The sequence below is a fragment of the Rhinolophus hipposideros genome (genome assembly GCF_964194185.1).
Source record: "Rhinolophus hipposideros genome assembly, chromosome: 16".
Taxonomy (NCBI): domain Eukaryota; kingdom Metazoa; phylum Chordata; class Mammalia; order Chiroptera; family Rhinolophidae; genus Rhinolophus; species Rhinolophus hipposideros.
In genome coordinates this window covers 15,965,662-15,982,428 of record NC_138062.1, presented here as the reverse complement: position 1 = coordinate 15,982,428, position 16,767 = coordinate 15,965,662, and the positions used below count along the sequence as shown (strand labels likewise).

Here is a 16,767-nt window from a genome sequence, read left to right as displayed (position 1 = left end):
CTTTCCCTTTATAGCAAAACTTAAGAACTGTCTCTTCCCACAGTCTGTAGTTTCTCTTCTCCCATTCTCCCTGAAGCCCTCTCTACTCAGGCTGTCCCCACTTCCACCCCACCCAGACTGCTCCAATCGAGTCACCAATGACTCCACATTTCTCAGCTGCAATGGCAGTGCATGCTGCGCACCTGATTGACCTGTCAGCACCTTTTCTATCTATGCACTGGAGAGTCCACTGTGCTTCTGAAGAATGGAATGGGGCTCTGGTTTTATGAAATCAAATTTGTGGGATATGAACAAACCAATCTATAGAAAGATGTCTTACAGCTACTCGCCCATCTGCCTTCTCTGAGTTAACAATGATTTATGACAGAGCAGTAGTCAGGAATGTTAATTGGCTTCATTTTAGTGCACTGAGAATTCTTGCCAGGGACTGGATTGAGGGGGGGAAAGTTTTAAGGAACAGTGAAATTTTTGTTTTCCAACTGAAACAGCTCTTCCACTCATCTATCTCTCAATATTTGGAATCAAAGAGTAGTACTAGACTTGGAATACATCTTAGAGAACAACTAGCCAAACCTGGCCAAGTCCACAAAGGCTACAGGACCTTCCCAAAGTCTCACAGCTAATTAGCAACTCATTTGCGGGAGGGGGACAGTGCCCAAAAAATGCATACACATTCTGAGAGATGTTATCTATGCTCAAGCAGGAGTTCACTATAATCAGAAGTGTCTGGACGCTGATGGGAACCACTTTGAGCACCTCTTGTCATTGCAGAAGTCAAACGTGACTTGTATTCATCTTTTGTTATTGGTCTATATGAAGCTTTACAATTTTAATAGTTTTTTCCTTTCTTCAAACGTGTACATTTATTTGGCCCCGTCTGTAGAACCTGAACATCTCACTCCAATCCAGTATCCTCTCTCACACTTGCTGTTGATCCACATCCTTGCACTTCTCTCAATGTCCACATTCTGTAGTGAGACTTTTAATCCACTTTTCAAGGAATCCTATTATTCTCCTGGACTGTGCGGGGTCTTTGAGTCCACCATCCTTTCTAACACACTTGCCGCTGACAGCTCTTCTAACAGTGTTTCCAATGTGTACATTCCGTACTGATGCATTTCATTCACTTTTCAAGGAGGCCTGTTGTCCTCCGGGATGGTTTGGGATCTTTGGTTCCATCAAGGAACATAATTCACTTATCAAGGCTAAATCTGACTGTGGCTTTGATTTGTTGTTTTGCCCCAAAGTTGTAAGAGAGACATGCTTGGCAGAATCCCAGTGTGCATTCCAGGGCCAAATACTTAAAGATGTTCTTGACTGGGCAACATTTGAAAACACAGTCCCAACATAAAATTCTAGACTGGCTGCTTCTTTAGTCAAATGCAGTTGTAGTGCCCCCACTCTGGACTTTGGGGAGCCTGCAGGTTGTGACAATCTTCTGAGCCCTGCCCGAGTTGTTTTGCAGAGAAGTTGTTTTTGCATTTATGTGTATAATCAGGAAAGTGGGAGGAGAAATGAGGCATCCCCCGCCCCCAACACACAAATGACAGACCTTTTAGGAAAATTATAAGTCAGGACACGGTAATGGGATAAACTGGTTCCAGGAAGAGTAAAACTTGCTGGGAGCTATTACCATACCTAGAGAAAGACTGTGTCAGCTTAGGAAGGGGTTCTTGATCGCAGCTGTAAGGGTAAATAACACTTAGCTCTGTGCCAAATGCTGCGGACTGAGGTGTCACATTAGGTGTATTATTACATTTAATCCTCACGACTCTACAAAACAGGTGCCATTATGGATGAGAAACCCGAGGCACAGAGACATCAAATAGCTACCAAGGGCACACGGCTAATACAATGGGGGGATACGATTTGAACCAGGGATACCCTGACTCTGGATTCTTCACTCTTAACCATTGTATGCCCTGCCTTTCTGGAAGGCACAAATTAAAGAGTTAGCAAACCCCCTCAGCAGAGCCAGATGGAGACTTGGGGACAAACTATTTCCCTCTAAACAACCATACTGGAAAAACCATCCCTTCGGTAGACAGGAGTTCCTCAAGCTATCTCAGTTATGGAGTGCTTCTTAACAGCATCCATTTCACTGAATCTCCTCTTATGAATCCACTTTATGATCATAATGTGGTCTCTCATGGAGCACAGCCTCATGGGAGAATGGACCTCAACACATGGACATTCCAATTTTTGACTCAGATACTGTTGGGTTTGGTTAATGTGAGTCTGGCAGCACCTGTGCATTCACTTTCCGGATGCTGATAGGTCAGAGGCAGAGCTAAGAGCCAGGGGCCCAGTGTAGTTAGCACGTGCCACCCGGGGAGATCCAGGTGCCGATGGCTCCTCCAAACTGCAGACATCTCGGCATCACAAACGTTTTCCTTTGAAGTTTCAACTGTCCTATCTTCCTTATTAGATCAGTGGCTTCTTGATGGGAACAACCGTGTGTTAGACGTCATGGTGTTCCTGACCATGTTTGGCATGGCCCTGCCCACCCCCCTAGGAAATCTCAGTGTGCTACAGCTGACTTCCAGCTGCCAGAATTGCATCTCTGTGCTGAGGTTCCTCCCACGGCCCAGAACTGCAGAAGGCACACTGCAGGCTGGAATCACCGGACAATTATTCTGTCCCCTCCCAGTAGCCTTCAACCAGCGAGTGGGTGTATGTATGTATACACCTCAGCACTCTTTCCCGCTCACGTGGGATAATTCAAGGCGCTGTGTCTGTTGCACTGACTCCTACAGGATTAAGTTCCGGTCCCCCACACTGGTGCCTAGCCTAATAACAGGCCCTTCCTGGCTGTTCCCCAATCCCGGCTTCACTTCTCTACTACTCTGGAACATCCTTGTCCTGGAATGCTTGTGTCACGGTCAGTTGTGGCGGGAACACAAACCTGGGCGACACGGGGAAGGCAAGGAACAGGTACAGAATGCCTGTCGAGCCCAGCCAGCATCGTGCTAGGATTGTTGTAGGTGTGATTCCTTTCATCCTCGCCACAGCCAGCCGTGGGAGACAGGGAGCTACTTCCTGGGGAGAAATCTGAAGCGCAGAAGGGGCTATCCCTGGCTTTCGGCTCTCAAGCTGGATGCCGAACACTCACCGTTCTGTCTGGCCTGATGGCCATACTGTTTCCATTTTACTCTCGGTTTCACATTCTGAAATTAAGACTCAAAAGTATATGGAATCAATTTGTTGATCTTTCTGGAATAATCTCTGATGATTTGTCATCCTATTACCTATTCTGTGGATAGATCAGCAACGATAAAACATGTATCAACACCAGCAAGTGTTTGCAAAACACCTTTCTCCCCTCTGTTCTCTCTTCATGGAGATTGAGATGGTGCCAGAATTACGGCAGGGAGCGGGCATGACTCATTAACATCCTGTTCAGCAGGCTGCTCTGTAAAACTCGCCACATACCAACGGAACACACAGACACAGAGGGGAAACCATCAGAACCCACTGAGGTGTCAGGACCGAGACCCACACCTGCGTGCCCTGCATCACTCGCACAAAAACGTTTCCAATGGTGGACAAAGCCTTAATATCCGCAGAGAAAGACACCTCAGTGAAGGTTTGGTGTCTTCTCACATTTGCCAAATAAGCACCCAGATTTTTTTTTTAGCCTCAGAGGAAAGCTATAGTTTGTCGTTGTTGTTGTTGCTGTTTTCAAAGATCTCTCTGGGGTCAGTCCGTCAGTCTTTTTTGAGCTACAGTCAGTAGCGTGTTCTCGTCTTCGGACTCTCTGGGGTCTAATGACAGAACTTACCCACCTAACCCTTCAGTTGAACTAAAAGTCCTCACTCTCGCCATGACCATGCCTCACTTGGACCTCAGAGCTGAGAGGGACTTCCATTGTCACCCAAGGGCAGAACCCTGTCAATTGTGCTGGCTTCTCAGTGACAAGTTAGTCAGTGTCCCGCTTCCAGATAGGCCTCAGCTCTGAAAGTCAGACAAGTGGTATGGAAGGGGGCTCTCCACACAGATCACCTGTGAAGACCCTCCCCCTTGATATGATGAGATAGATGGTCTGTGAGGGCATAATTTTCCTGGCGCCGCTATTGATTCAACACTGGGAAACATGCTTAGGTTGCATTAGCTGTCAGCCGAACTAGTGATGGCTCTGTGTCTCCCTATAACTTCTTCTTTTCCAACGGGGCTTTTTGTGTGGTTTAGTATTAAAATAGATGCTTCCTAATTAGACAGATCTCTGTCAGGAGGATCAATCTGAGAACTTCTGTGGTATTTCCATATTCGATATCTCTTCACAAATCAGCCCTGTGCTCTCCAGCTTTTCTAAATCATAACTCACGGAATAGCTCCTCAAGCTTGCAACAGCCACATAACTAGTAATTAGTGTCCTGTCAGCTGATATCGGCAGCATTAGTTTTTAGCTGCTGACTTCAGCAAGTCCATCATATATTTAAAGCTATAGCTACTCATAATTGTGATGAATATATTTGAACTATCTAATTAATAAGAGGCTCTTTTATAAAAATAAAAAAAAGAAAGGAAGGAAGAAAGAAAGAAAGAAAAACGTGTTTAGGTGAAAGTATAGAAAACAAATTAAAATAAGAATTACAAGATAAATTTCATCACAAAAATGATTCTGTGAGAGCCCACAGTCCTAGACAGCCTTTCAAGCTTTGGCACAGACATCTATCATAAATCCACAAACAAGTCTGCTCCTTTCTGATTAGAGGCTGGAGTTGTTTGGTCAAGGTTATAGAGAACATCTGTTTTAATGACAGAAGTCAGTAGAAGAGCAGCACTTTCAGCCTCTCCATTTTTATTCACTGATTGCTCATAAAAGAGTTGGTGATCTTTTTTTTCAAATATGTTCTGATTAAAAATAAAGCAAAATAAATACTTGATCCACATTCTGAAAGAAAAAAATATAACATATAAAGCGTGTGTTTATTTGAAAATTCTCAAACGGAAATATCAGAATAAGTGAACCTTATTTGTACAATATCTGTACAGCTTTTCAAAGGAGTTACAAATTAATATAGCCAAAACACAGAATAGGAAAAATAGAATCATTTTAAGGAAATTAAATATGAAGGAAAAAAAAATACCTATTTTGTTGTAAAAGCTATTTCATACTTAGGAAATAATCAAAGAAATAATCATTTTCTTTGAGAAATGTACTTCATCTGGTATTTAACGTATTCTATTCCCCCCAAAATACTATCAAAGTGACATCTATTTTTAGACTTTGTTCTGAGGTTTTGCACTCAGTTGATGACGGCTAGACCTGCAAAGCCTTCCCTGTCAAACTGAGTCAGCGCGAACCAGATCACAATTGCCCTAAAACTTATCAGCCTCCAGGAAACTCAGCCTGCCGCCACCGAAACACAAGAGCGAAGATTTAATAAAGGAATCCTAAACAGGTAACATTTTTCTTGCTCCACAATTCGAGACAGTGTTTGTTCATCATATAGAATGGTAAATATGCGTGTTGGAAATTCAGAAAACAAATGTGTCAGGAAGCATTTTATGCCTCATTAAAAATTATATTTAAACAGTTCCCCAGCTGTAAATTAAAGAAAGGAGAAATTATGTGCCTAAGCTTTCATAAATGTCATATACCAAATTCATAGAAATTAATAAACACAAATCAAGTACAGTATTTTTCATTAAATAAAACAGTAATTCACCAAGTCCAAATGAGAGTTACAGACACTAACACATTATTAAAGGGAACAACGATACTGTACTACAGAAATGTTAGTAGCACATTAGATATGTTGCCTCAAATGGACAGGAATAAACTAGAAATAGCATGTATGTTTTATGACATAGATCGTTTTTCTTCCTCGTTTAATCTACCCCCCCCCCATTTTTTAAAATATAGTTTAACCCTTCCTCTGGGGCAACAAATGCTATCAGTTCGTGTCACAAACCAGTTCAGGACAATGCAATGGCAAAAACTGGGGTGATGGATAATAAGGAATATTTATATCTATTTGGGCAAGATTAGGGTATAAAGTGCTGATCCTTCACTACATTTTCTTGTTTGTTGACCTGCATAGTCATCTAACCCTGCTTACATTTTTGAAAAGAGCGTCTGGACAAGGGGGCAATGTATTATGGTGCTTTGTAATTACCTGCTGCGGATTGGAGCCCAGGATCTCTCCGTGCCCTGTGGTCTAGTGCCAACTGGAGTGGAGAGGGAGATGAAGTGCTGAGATGAGAAAGGGGCAGAGAGGAAGGTGCTTTCTTTATTAAAAAGTCGCCTTTTCAGATCATAGAATTTCTGTTTGTTATACAATTTAGAAAAGAGAGAAATAGATTAAAAAGTAAAAAAAATCACTGATCATCTAACTTGTCAGATAATCATTCTTAAATTTAGGAGTGTTGCTTCTGGCCTTTAATATATGTATAGGTATGCATATACATACATATATATAATGTGACAACATTTGAAGTAATGTTATATCCTGCTTTTTTTGTGGGCATGCTTCCTCTATTAGGTATTCCTCAAACCTAGTATTGTATTGTATGTACTGTCCTCTATTGAGCCATTCCCAGGAAGTCGCATGACCACCAACAAGGTGGCTGTCGGCAGAGAAGTCTGAAGAGACCGTCCACTGCAGGCTGTCCAGAAGGTGAGGTAGTGAGACCCTCCGAATGGGATCTGGCTGAACATCACTGGTCACGTGAAGATCTGGAAGAAAGGCAGTCCTTGCAATGGGCAGTTAAAGAAAGGCCCGTGTTAGGCAGGAACCTAGTATGTCCAAGAAGCAGATGAAGAGCAGTGTGACTAGAAGGGAGCAAACAGGGAGAAGAAGAGTAGGAGACGAGCCAGTGAGGTGACAGCAAGATGTTTGAAATTTACGCTGAGTACCAACAGAAGATTGGGGAATTGAAAGAAGGGACATGACTGGAGTTGAATTATGTTTTAAGTTCTCTCTGGCTGCTGTTGGAAGCTGAAAGACCAGTGGGAAACCATTGCAATCAAATGCGTAAGAAATTACACTAGCTTGGACTGTGCTGGTAGCTGTGAAGGCAGTAAAAACTGGTTGGATTAAGGATATATCTGAAGATAAAACCAATGAGATTTTGAATGATGGATTGGCTGTGAGGTGGAAGGAAAGACAGCCGTCAAGGATGATTCTACATATTTGGCCTCGGCAACTGATAATGGAGTTGCCTTTACATTATTTTAATGAAGTTAGGAAGCTTCTGGAGAGGAAAAAGTTGTGTGTTGGTAGGGGAAAAAGGGAAACCAAAGGTTCTGCTTTGGACAAGTTGGGTTTGAGATACTTATTTTACATTCAATGAAGATGTCAGCTAGGGGCTTGGAGCTGGGTCTGCCTTTGGATGTCATGAGCGGGCGCCTGGCATGTATCATTACAAGAATGAATGAGGTCATCAGGATGGCCAGCATAAAGAGAAGAGGGAAAATGAAGAGGATGAAGGGCTGAACTCCAGGGAACTTGAACTTTTATATATCACAGAGGTATGCAGTAAGAATGATTATGGGTGACCACTGATCTAGGAGGAAAGACCAGGGGAGAAGTCATAATATCCAAGAGAAGAAAGTATTGCAAGAAGGAGGGAGAGATCGTGTGTAAAAAGCTGCTGAGAAACTAAAATAACAATTTTCCATTAAATTTGGCAGTGAAATGGTGAAGATTATAACCTGATTTAGTTGGTAGAGGAGAAAATATTAGATGATGGAGTGGAAACAGTGAATCTAGAAATAAGATTAAGAGAATTCCTTTCTATTCATATTATAATTCACTAAGTTTTAAAACAATCTTAAATATTTAATTTTATCCCAACAAATTTTTTTTGCATCTGCTGAGAATGATTTTTCTCTTTCAATCTGGCAATGCTGATTACATTCAGATATTTTACGATATTGAAACATCCTTGCATAATGGGAAAACTCCATTTAATTATGATATATTCTTTATATAGATTTATACGTATGTGTATGTTGAATCAGTTTGTTCTTATTTTACTTAGGATTTTTCTGTCTATGTTCATTAATGAGATACGATTGTTATATTATCTTTTCTTAGGCTCTCCCTTTCTAGGTTTAGTTTCAAAGATATACTCACTGTATAAAATGAATTACGAAGCTTTTCGACTTTTTCAGCTATCTAAAAGAATTTACATAATACTAGAATTATCTGTGTAATTCTTATAAAACTGTCTGGGTCCAGCGTTTTTGTTGGTGAGGAGGTTAAGGAAGGTATAGAGGATAATCCTTTGCAGATTCTATTGCTATAATGGTAATAGGTTTATTGTTGTTATTTATTTTTCTTCTTCTCCTTGAGTCAATTTTAAGGATGCCATTTCTTTCCTGTTTGCTCTCAGATCATTTCTCTGCCTTCCTACCACAAACCACATTTTGGAGAGTCTGTACCCTGTTAGCTACTTTGGGTCACTGATAAGCACTGCCCGATAGTGGGCAAGAGGAAGGGAGAAGCCAAGCCATCGCTCCTGTCCCCTCTGCCTCCAGCAGGGGCTGTCTCTTATGAAGTTCCAGCTCTCAGGAAACAGCTTTGCCCTGGTGTCCGGCTTCTCTCAGTCCCGGCCACAAATCCAGCTCCCAATGGTCACCCTGGTTCTTACCCTTCAGTAACAACAGCTCGCCCCTGGTCCTCGTGGTGTAGTAGCTTCCCGACAGCATTAATCTCAGGGTTGCCTCACTACCTGCTGTTGCACTTTGAAGTTCTCCTTTTGTAGTGAATGTCCGGCATTAAATTCCTTTTATTGGACCACCAATAAGCAGAGGCTCGGTTGCTCGGTTTTCATGACTGGACCATAACTGATCCAGATAGTTTATATTTTTATAAAAAACCATCTACTTCATTTGGGTTTTCTAGTTTATTGACATACATGTGAAAAATTATTGGCATAATATTTAATTACGATGTGTAGGATCTCTACCATATCATATTCATGTCCTCTTTTTCATTCCCAATATTATTTGTCTTCTTCTTTCTCTCTCCCTCCCTCCCTCCCTCCCTCCTTCTCCCTCTCTCCTTCTCTCTCTCTCTCTCTCTCTCTGTCTCTCTGTCTCTCTCTCTCTGTCTCTCTCTCTCTCTCTCTCTCTCTCTCTCTGTCTCTCTGTCTCTCTCTCTCTGTCTCTCTCTCTCTCTCCCTCTCTCTCTCTCTCTCTCTCCCCAATCTTGCTAAAGATCTGAAAATATATCCAGTTTACCATTTGAACCAAAAAAAAAATGGTGGCACAGGATGGCCTGTTAGCTCAGTAGGTAAGAGCGTGGTGCTGATAACACCAAGGTGGCGGGTTTGATCCACACATGGGCCACTGTGAGCTGCGCCCGCCTTTAAAAAAAAAACAAAAGTGATAGCAGGAGCACTATACTACGTATACTGGCTCGAAGAACAAAAGTTATCTCTGGAGCGATGAGAAAGAAGATAATATTGTTTGTCTGTGAAAGACAAATTGAATGGCCAGACAAAAGAAATGGAAATAAAGTTTTTAATTACATACCAGTTCATACATTTTTAATTTTGAACCATGTGAATGACTCGTCTAATCAAAGGATTAGACTTAAAATAGTGTACAAGAGCAGGTTTTAGATTTGCTTGCCTTTCTCTTGTTTATTTGTTTTAAATATTATTAATTTCTACCTTTAAAATTGTTATTATTTTTTACCTTTCACTCTATCTGGGTTTACTCTGTTCTTGTAGATCACTTGTTTTCAGTTTTCTTTTTGATAAATGAATTTAAGACTACAATTTATCTTTAAATATCATTTTAGCTAAGCTTAGGGGGTTTTTTTTTTGCAGGTGTTAATTTTGTAGTGTTCATTTCTAAATATTTTATTATTTCCACTGTGATTTTTTTCTTAATCATTGGATTAAGAGTATCTTTAATATTCCAAACATATGTGCTTTTTAGATTTTATTTTTATTGTTGATTTCTAATTTAAATGTACCATGAAAATAGTTTGTGGTCTACATGGTAACTACTTTGAAATTTATCAAAGGACCATTTTGTATGGTCCATTTTATACAAGTTCCACTAGTGCTTGAAATCAAAATGTATGTCCTACGTATTAGTTGGATATTAGTGGTGTGTGTGTGTGTGCACATGAACTCAAACTTGATAAATTTATTTTTCAAAGTTTCATATCCTTGTAATTTATTCTTATTGATCAACTCGCTTTTAATTCGCTTTTTAATTGTTCAAATATCCCACTGTATTTTGCAAAACTGTCTTTATGATTTTCACTTTTTGCTTGACTAATATCAACACCATGTTGCTAACTGTGTAGAAATTCATGATAATTGTATTTTTGGTGGATTGATATTTATATTGTGTCCCATTTTTATTTTTATTATTAATGCTTATATTCTATGTTTTCTGATATTAATAAGTCTATACTATTTGGTGTGTGTGTGTGTGTGTGTGTGTGTGTGTGTGTGTGTGTATTTGCCTGGTATATCTTGTTCCATTCTTTCTTTTCAAATTTTCAGAATCTTTTTAAGCTATGTATCTTGAAAGAAGCATGGAACTTAACTTTTAAAAAATACAATATGATGAATGAAAGAAATAAAACTGTCTCTATTTTCAGGTAACATGATTATATATCTTAGAAAATCCAAAGTAATCTACCAAAAACAACAACAACGACAAAACCTTTTAGGACTCACAAGTGAGTTCAGCAAGATCGACATGCCAAAATCAATTGCATTTCTGTATACTCATAGCAAACAAGTAGAAACCTAAATTTAAAAAAAAAATGCAATACCATTTATAATTGTTCCAAAGAATATTGAATATTTAAGTGTAAATCTAATAAAACATATAGACTCTGTATGGTGAAAATTGTGAGATGCTGATGAAAGAGATCAAAGATGAATAAATGACGAGACATACTGTGTTCATGGATTGGAAGACTCAACGTAATAAAGATGTCGATTTTCCCAAATTGATATACAAGTTTAATGTGATTCCTATGAAAACACCAATAAAATGTTTTTGTAGACAGAGTTAAGATTATTCTAAAATTTATATGAAAAAGCAAAGGAACTAGAATAACTATAACAATTTTGCAAAAGAAGAATGAAGTGGAAGTCTGATTTCAAGACTTATGTAGTTATGTAATCAAGACTGTGTGGCATTGGTAGAAGGAGAGACACAGAGATCAATGGAGCAGAATAGAGAACCCAGAAAAGAACCCACACAAATACGCTCAACTATTTTTGAGAAAGGTACAAAAGTAATTCAGTAAAGGAAGGACAGTCTTTCCAACAAACTGGACTGAAACAATTGGACATCCATTAAAAAAAAAAAACCCACCTTAACCTCATACTATATACAAAATGACTAAATTAATTAAAAATGAATTTACAGACTTACATTTAAAACTATAAAAGTTTAAAAAAATGAGAAAATCTTTGTGACCTAGAGCTAGGCAGAATTCTTAAACTTCATACCAAAAACACAAATTTATAAAAAGAAAAACTGATAATTTGGACTTCATCAAAATTAAAAACATTTGCTCTCCAGAAGACTCTCTTAAGAGGATAAAAAGACAAATTGCAACTTGGGAGAAAATATTTGCAAAACGCATATCTGACAAATGACTTATATCTAGAAAATATAAAGAATTCTCAAAGGCACAGTGGTAAACAAACAATCATATTAGAAAATGGGCCAAAGACATGAACAAACACTTCACCAAAGGGAACATGCAGATGGCAAGTAAGCATATAAAACTATGTTCAACCTCTTTAGCCCTTAAGGAAATGTAAATTAAACCCACAATGAGATACCACTATGCATCTATCAGAATGGCTAAAATTAAAAATAATGACTACACCAAATCCTGGGAAGAATGCAGAGAAACTGGATCACTCATACATTGCTAGTAGGAATGTTAAACGCTGCAGCTACTCTGAAAAACATTCGACAGTTACTTTTTAAATTAAACGTGTACTTACCATATGATTCAGCAACTGCACTCCTGGGCATTTACCACAGAGAAGTGAAAATTTATGTTCATGCAGAAACTTGTACATGATAGTTCATAACAGCTTTATTCGTAAGAGCCCCAAACTGGGAACTATCCAGTTGTCCTTCTGTGGGTACATGGATCAACAAACTGTGGCATATCCATGCCAAAGGAGAGTACTCAGCAATAAAAGGAACCCAGTATTGATATATGCAACAACTAGGGTGAAATGCCAGGGAAGGATGATGGATGGAAAAAAAAAAGTTCCATACTGAATAACTCCGTTTATATAACCCTCTCAAAATAAAATTATAGAGATAAAGACTCGTGGTTGCCAGGGGTTGCGGATGGATGGGAGAGGAAGTGGGTGTGGCTTTAAAGGGGTAGCAGGAGGGAGGCTTAGGGTGACAGAACAGTTTTCTTTCTTGATTGTGGTGGTAGTTACAGGAAGTTCTTAATGGGCAGACAGTTTGTTCAGGAATCTTTTGCACTTTGTCATGAAAAAGAGCAAGATAAAGACAACCTGAAAACTCCTAGAATGTTTTTGCAACTGAGAAATGTAGTTTCCACAGAAGATGCAGAAACTAGTGTTCTTGGAATTAATCATGACATGGAACCTACAGTATTGATCAATGAGAATTACATGTTAATTTCATATACGTATAGTACCTGGACAATAAAAAATCTTCCTTTGGGTTCAGTATGTTAAATACTAGAGACCATCTCTATGAAAAATCAATTATGTTAAATACTCGATACCATTTGTTTGAAAAACATCATTCAATTTACAAGAAGTGTGTAGACATTTGACCTTTTACCAACTAGAAGATTTCCTATAATGTTGGTTAGAAAACCATTCTGAAGAGCAATCCATCTAAAATTTTAGGAGGTAAAAGTTTTAGGATTGCTAAATGTTTTCCCTTTGGCATATACTCTGGCGTACAATTAGGAGAAAACTCTGTCCTAAAATAATGGTTCTCCAATCAAAGAAGGAGTTGGACAGGATTTCTTACCTCAAGTTCTCTCCTGAAATGTTTAAAAAATATCCAAAATTTCTAACCAGTTCTTTTTCATATTTACTTGTTCTTGAGGATGTTGGTTTTTAGTTGGTTCCTATAAATAACTACTCAATTGTGTAAATATCCACAGTCATCCACTGAGGTGAGAAAACTTCAGGACTTTACCACAGCTAAATTTTCAGAAGGGTTAATGCTTTAAATTCACTCTGTCTTATTAATAATTTTCATAAATCGAGTGCCTATTTTATGCTAAAATCACTCTACTACAGTGATGAGGATTCTTATCTTCTGTTTAACTATTTCATCAAGCTCAGGGAATCAACCATTTCTCTGCCTCACACTGCACACAGATTCTCAGGAAATCAAACAAAGGTAACAGGCATGCGAAAAATGCAGTCACTCATTTTTACTTATTCCTTATTTCTCCTCAGGTAGTATAATGGGCCCAGGTTAATTTGCAGTAATGAGGAGCTCCCTGGATTCAGAGTACTCCTGGCTGAGCCACAATTCTGACAACCTGTCTCCAATCTTCCTTCAGAAAGCACCTCAGACGCATTCTTCAATGCAAAGAAGCCCAACTTGCAGCATCAGAAGGAATGTTAGGCAACCTTTTCCCCACCAAGAGAATGTTCACACCAAAGCATTTACTCAATGGCCCCTTTCAATCTGCAAAATATAACCAGTTGTCCTGATGAGCTCTTTTGTTTCCCAAGGGTGAAATGGTTTTAAGCTAAGACAGGTTATTAATTCTGTTTCATCAGGAGCTCAGACTGAAAGTATCCGTCTTATCACGAAAGATCCCAGAGTCCTCAAAAAGTTATGTGCTGGATATAGCGCCTCATTTGAAGACCAGCCCCCTCTGAAGCACTTGTCTGAACTGAATTTTAAATCTAATATCGATTCTAACTAAACATGCCGTGGAGTCACTGAACTACAGGCAAGGAAAGCCCCAGTTTTCAACTTTTTGTACATGATATTAGATATGTTAGCATTTGCATTTCAATAGGTTTTTATGCCAGATGTTAGTCAAATAGTTTTCAAGAAAGCGAATGTAGCTATTGTATGTCTTTATGCTTTAAAGAAAGTTGGATGGATGTTATTACTTTAACCCTTATTACTGTCTTCTTGTATTGCGCTGTGACAGTGTTTACAACTTGAAATGCAAGTGCCCTGTGCTCATCTGTTCTTTAACAGGTCCCTGTACCCTCATCTTTAGCTACGTAGCAAGTAAGATAGGTTTCTTGTTGATTAGCTTTATTTGTGGGTGATGGAAGATGATATAGATATTAACCTTGTGATACAGATAGGCAAGCACCAAATTACCATTAAAGTCAAGATCAAACATGTAATTAGTATCAGGCCAAGGATTAGAATTTATGGTTCCTCACTCCTGATCCAATGTCCATGTATGCAGAAGGGCCTATAAATAAATATGAATACTTGGTCCATTCAGGAATCACCTGAGATATCCCTTATTCTTTGTAATGAGTCTATTAGTACTATAAAAACTGTTGTTACTTCTGACATGGGAAGAACAAAGTCTACGATCTCATGAGCCCATGATGAGATATTTAAGAATTTTGTTTTGAGGGCTTTGAGAGGCAAAGGAGTTCTATGCAAATGGCAGCTTTCCCCAAAGTCCCCAGAAGGAAAAATGAATGAATGAATTTATTAATCAGAGTTCTCTTACCAGTGCTAACATGATGTCTACTTAAGTGTTAGACCCTTTGACTTCATGAGAAGGTTTAGCACTCTGATCAAAAATGTTGACCAAACTTGCACTCTTTCAATACACTAAAATTCAAATAAGCTCTTGTCAGTTAAATGAAGAGAAACCTGCAAAACTGTAAATTCATCATACATATCCAACCATATACAAAAAAATCACAAAGATTTTACAAGCCTACCCTCTCCATCATGCGTAGTGTATTTCCAAATGCTTAGTATGTATCAGGCAATCTCATTTAATTTCCCTAATAAACCAGTGTGGTAGATCTTATAATCCACATCGCCTCCATTTTATAAACAAGGAAACTGAGATTTACACAAGTTACATAACTTGCCTGAGGCCGTGTAGCCAGTAATGGCAGGGCTGGGATTTGTATCTAAGTCTCTCTGACTGCTGAGTTTAGCTCCAAATCACTATGACATATAAGCTCCATTTTGTTACAAATGTCATAAGAGTTCATGAAAGAAGATATTTCTATTCCCCCGGTACCTAGAACTGTGCTTGATACCTAATGGTGCTTAGTAAATAACTTTTAGATACACAAATGAATAAATTGACAAGAGTAGAAAACAAAAAACAACTGGCTGTATTTTCAAATAGGCTTGTAAAATTCCTACCAAATTGATAAGGTCTGCTGACCCAAGAAAGCTTTTCAAACAAGTCTTTACTGTTACCTTGTAGTCTTGGCCACATTGCTTCAAAGGTGTCACAGCACAAACTGCACAGGAGCCCCTGAGGAAATCGTTTGCTCTCTGCTATGGTGTTTACTTGTGAGCTGGCGGAGATAATACGTAGTAGGAAATATTTGTATCTCTGGAAGATATACTTTGGGATAAGTCTTTTTCAATCCTTGCTGTTCTTCGGTGTTAATGTATCTGCGAGAAGGAGACTCTGAATGGGAGAACTAGTGGTCAAACCTGGTGTCTGGAGTTGTCCTTGTCAGCTGTGTGACGTTACTCAGGTTATCTCTGCCTCGGTTTCCTCATTCAGAAAATGCTATGTGCGCCTTAGGGTTGTTATAGAACTGAGTTCATTTATGTCAGCTGTGTGGCATAGTGCTCAATATACAGTTAACAAATGTTAACTGTTATTACATCAAAAGCACCTTGTTTCCTTCAACGTGTGGAAAAAAAATTCAATCCTCAACAAACGGGTATTAAGTGTCCTCACCCCCCACCCATGTGCCAGCTTCTGCTCCATGTGCAGGCGATAGAGAAACAAGGTAATTGTCTGCTTTCATGGGCCTCAGATTCTGGAAGGAGAATTGGGAAATATATAAAATAAGATACATTATATGCTTGGCAGTGATAGTTCATATGAAGTGGCAGGGAAGGTCTCTGAGGGATACACCTGAAAGGAGTGAGGCAGGACCCTGCAGACACCTGGGAATAGAGCATCTGAACAGAGAGGGTTCTGGCCTAAAAAAAAAAAAAAAAAAAAAAAAAAGGGTGAGGCGGGGCAGGAGGCCAGCAAGCAGAATGAATTGAATGAGGAGTGGCAGGAGGTGGAGCCAGTGAGTTAGAGGGGAGACAGGTCCATGGTGAAGAAGTGGATTCTGCCGGAATGAGATGGGAAGCATTACTGGGTAGTGAGCAGAGAGTGGACATGATCTGACATGTGATTATGGAGGCTGATAAGTGCCAACATCTGCAGGTGAGTCAGCAACCCGCAGACCCGGGACAGCTGATGGTGTAGTTCTAGTCCCAAGGCCGGCAGGCTCAAGGCCCAGGAAGAACCACTGTGTTTTAGTTCCAGTGCAGAGACAGGAAAAATCCGATGTCCCAGTATGAAGACAGGCAGAAAGGATTCTGTCTTTCTTGCGGGATGGTCAGCCTTTTTGTTCTGTTTAGGTCTTCACCTGATTTGGCCCACCCCCTCTAGGGAGAGCGATCTGTTTTACTGTCTGGTGACTTAAATGTTAATGTCATCCCAAAACACTCTGACAGAAACACCCAGAATAATGCTTGACCAAATATCTAGGCAACCTATGGCCCAGTCAAGTTAACACATAAAATTAACTACCACAGAGGAGGCTCAGCAGATTTGGACAGGAAATCAAGTT

General features: G+C 39.4%; 1 long non-coding RNA gene across 1 annotated transcript in view; it reads left to right on the top strand.

Moving 5' to 3' along the window:
* LOC308509602 overlaps positions 1–16,125 on the top strand; it is a 147,276-nt gene extending 131,151 nt beyond the window's left edge. The window contains exons 4-5 of the long non-coding RNA XR_013995218.1: positions 5,228–5,405; positions 13,408–16,125. This is a non-coding gene — a long non-coding RNA (uncharacterized lncRNA). The remainder of the gene's footprint in view (positions 1–5,227; positions 5,406–13,407) is intronic.
* The last annotated feature ends 642 nt before the right edge of the window (positions 16,126–16,767 follow it).